The 3,668-nt window shown below is 45.7% G+C and overlaps 1 protein-coding gene across 13 annotated transcripts in view; it reads left to right on the plus strand.

Moving 5' to 3' along the window:
• Positions 1–953: 953 nt before the first annotated feature.
• The window catches only part of BAZ2B (bromodomain adjacent to zinc finger domain 2B), a 644,512-nt gene continuing 641,797 nt past the window's right edge, over positions 954–3,668 (plus strand). For 6 of the 13 annotated variants that reach the window (XM_044418065.1, XM_044418076.1, XM_044418070.1 and 3 more), the window contains exon 1: positions 955–1,249. The gene's annotated coding sequence lies outside the window, so the exon portion shown is untranslated. Of the gene's footprint in view, positions 1,250–3,668 lie in introns of all 13 variants that reach the window. The other 7 variants (XM_044418075.1, XM_044418079.1, XM_044418081.1 and 4 more) reach the window with 3 other exon arrangements.

Consider the following 3,668-nt stretch of genomic DNA (forward strand, 5'->3'; position numbering starts at 1 on the left):
CTTTAAAAAATTACAATACTTGATGCTTTTAATCTATTTAAATGATCACATTTTTGTATGTCACAATGGCTTAGGTCTGCTTTGATAGTCCGTGAAAGGACAGTGGAAGGACGTATGATCTCAATCCTAAGTAAGTTCTGCTCACTTAGAGGGGTTCTACGTGCGTGATTAGAGCTGTAAGCCTTCATCTTAAAGTAATTTAGGCTACCCACTTAGCAGAGAGTAAGTCTCGTATCATTCAGTGGGGTGTAGTGCTGAGCAGCCATACATAGGATTGGGAATACAAATCATGAGATTTTTATGTATTTGGGTTTCGTTTTAGATTTCTTGCACTATAAAAACGCCTTGATTTTGATAACGAAAGTGGGATGGGCTGCCTGTGATTTTGATGCAATCACACATGCCCTCCCTTTTCTCCTTGAAGAGTGCTGTGTAACCGGATAGCTTGCACACTCCTATACCAAAGGGAGTTTGCCCCAATACCCCCGTGCCTCTTTTTCCATGTTAACTCCTTTTCCCAAATGTTTAGCTTTGGCTTAAATCTAAGCGGTCACTTACTTAACAGCTGCTCTGACCTGATGCCTTTCGCCCTCAACCCTACAGCATTCACATTTGCAGCCCCCACTTTAAAGGCAAAACCAAAAACAAAGCAGTCCAACTTTCTTTCCAAGTTGAGAACGCTCCTCAGTGTGGAGTGAACCAGAAAGGATGAACTTCGAGGAGCTCTGGTTCCCTGGCTGCGTTTTGGATCTGATAGGTCATTTATTACTGAGGCTGAAATGAGATAAACAATTCTCTCTCTTTCCTCCTCTTTAACAGCAACTTTCATTGTTAGAAACAGAGGAGCCGAGTTGGTTGACGTCACTTTTGGTTGGTGAAGCCTTCGCCTGGAAGTGAAGCTGAATAAACCCTGGGAATCTGCTTCAATCTGCTGCCGCTGTAAGGAACTAAAGCAGATACAGACAGAACGGGAGAGAGGAGAGAGCGAGACGCGCGCGCACACACTCGCACTCACACACACGGTTGCACTATCATGAAGCCTTCGAGTTAGCTCTCCCCGGTCTTTCTTCACTCCTTTCTTCAGGCTGTTTGGGGGAAGGAAGGCAACGTCCCCATCATCCAGAGAATAGCCAGCCACCCTACCGACCCTCCTCTCCCTCCCTCTCCACACACCACCCCGAGCAAAGGGTGCGCGCGCGCGCGCGCGCGTGTGTTGAGGGGGGTGAGCTCTCTCTTCCAAACTGTAAAGGTGAGTTCGAATCGATTTTCGGGGCGGGGGAGAAGACTGAGGGGAAGTCTGAATTGGGTTTGCCGAATCACCCTGCCGCTGCTTGCAAGCCGGGGCGGGGGGTAGAGGGAGAAGGGGCGTGTGGAGAGGTGAGGCGGGTGGAGGGTTCTTGGCTGGAGAGTCTTGTGCGGTGCTTCTGACATCTCTTTGTTGCTGGGTCTGGTGTGTTTGTGAATCGGGGACGTTTGGGTGTGCGTGCGTGTGCGGGAGAAGGTGTTCGGCGTGTTGGTAGTGGTAGTAGTATTTGTAGTACTAGAGATCCAAGTCTGGAAAGTGAAACTGACCTTGTGCACTACTTGGGACCAGGAGGGGCGGGTGGGCTGGCACAGGCATGGGGTGCAATCTCAGCGCAGCGGGGTGAGATCTCAGTGCCAGGCGGTTTCCCAACTTTTCCTTAATTTTATTTCTTGTCTGGATAGAAAGTCTTGGACTCCTGGGTTTATCCCGCGGCCGGCAGGACACGTCTTCCCCAGTGCATGCAAACAACCATCCTCTTCGCCTCCAATCTTGTGCGCTTTTGTGTTCTGTCTTCCTGCTTCTTTCTCGTCTCTGTCTTTCAAAAAAAAAAAAAAAATAGTGGACCTCAGTGCTTTCTCTCAGGCTTGCTTCAGTTGTCTTGGGCATGACAACCAGCCCTAGACCACTAGGGCAATTGCTGTGCTCCTACTCCCTCCTTTACTGCCCCATCCCTTTCGCCCCCTCTGCTGGTTGTTGGAAGCAAGGGGAGGGGACCGGAGGGATGCCCCCCCATCGATGGGGGGAGGGAGTACGGAAAGTAACAGGATTCCTCGCCTTTCTTAACGATCGTGCCGTGGTTTTTTTTTTCTTTTTCCCCCTCCCCTCCGATCCCACAGTAGGCTCCCCCCATACCCTCCCTTCGTTTCTCCTCCCTCCTCCCCCGCCTCCCCCTTATGTGCTTTTCTTTTAAAATGCTACACTGCCAGAGTTGATCCAAAAACTCCGCTTTGGGTTTGTTTGTTTTTTAAAAGCGGAGTAGGCTGGGGAGAAGGGAAAGCAAATGGGAACCTTGTCTGCGCTTCTGGGGGGGGGGGGGGCTTGGCTGCTTTCTTTTCTCTCCCTCTCATTCTCTCCCCCTTTATCTTTTGTGTGTGCTGCTTCCTTATAAAGCCGGAGAAGCAGCTGCAGCCCTTGGCCGAGTTGGTTCTTGAAATTTATCCCTTTGTGTATATTACAATATCCTCCATTTTTCTGCCCTCTAGACAACAAGGCTTTCGCCTTCTTGGGCTTTTTTTTTTTTTTAGATATTCAAGTCTCTGTCTGTATGTGTGTCTGTGTCTCCCACTCTTGCAAGGTAGAGGATGAAATCCTTCAAGTCCTTCTGGATAAGGCACAAAGTTTAGGAAATCTTACAGGGACAGGCAGTGACGTCATGTAAAGTTTTAAAAGGGTTTTTTCTGTCTGTCTCTCTTTTCCCAGAGTGCTGTGTGTATTTGTTTTTCTCTGAAGGGATTTCTGGTCTAGCAAGTTTTAAACTGTATTGAAGAGTAAGCTTATAATTTAGCTTATGAAAATTGTAGATGGTCTTTGCATGAGAGGACAAGCATGTTGTATTTTTGTAACAGGTGGAGAAATATCTGGTTTGAATGTTGGGAATAGGCTCTAATTTTCTTTTGTATTCTTTTGTATTAACTAGCTCAAATAGAGATTATTTTAATTGACAGGTTTCTGTGTGTGTTTTTTACATGTTGGATGCGTAGAAATTCACAGATAGATTTTCATTTGCAAACGGCCCTATGCTGGTATCACCCATAGGAGATGGTACTGCTTAAGAACCTTGCCCACATAGTTGAGGGCAAAGTCCCTACTGCAACTGCAAATGCGTTTTTACTATAGTATACAGCAATACAGAATTCAGAGAATCCTGGTTACTTTTTGGAGACTACCTGTATGCTGGGATACAGATTCTGTCCCAGATGCTTGTTGTCTGTGGCTTTCAAAATATGGTTAATGTGGTAGGTTCCAAATTGCTCCTTAAACACCCTCTGCAAACAATCACTTTACATTTAGCCATAAGCTCTTAAGTCTCCAGTTGTGAATGTGAAAAGGAAAACAAAAGGTACTATGCTTTTAATTCACTTCTCTTCAACAGATAACTCTTTTTCATTTTATAGAAAGTTATCCTGATCACAGGGCAAAACTTAATGAAACATAGTTCACTTTATAAATAATAGGGTCTTCAAACAGAATGCTGCTTTTCTGTTTTGCTTCCTGTATTTGTTTTTTTTTTTCTTTCCATCTATTTACACTTGCACTAACAACATGAAACTCCTTGTGTTTAATTTGCATTCCCTTTGTCTTCATGGTTGGAGGAACCCCCCCCCCCACTACAATTAACATGGAAACTAACAGGAACATTTTT

This window comes from Varanus komodoensis, unplaced genomic scaffold, assembly GCF_004798865.1.
Source record: "Varanus komodoensis strain SLA01 unplaced genomic scaffold, ASM479886v1 scaffold9, whole genome shotgun sequence".
In the NCBI taxonomy this organism is placed as follows: domain Eukaryota; kingdom Metazoa; phylum Chordata; class Lepidosauria; order Squamata; family Varanidae; genus Varanus; species Varanus komodoensis.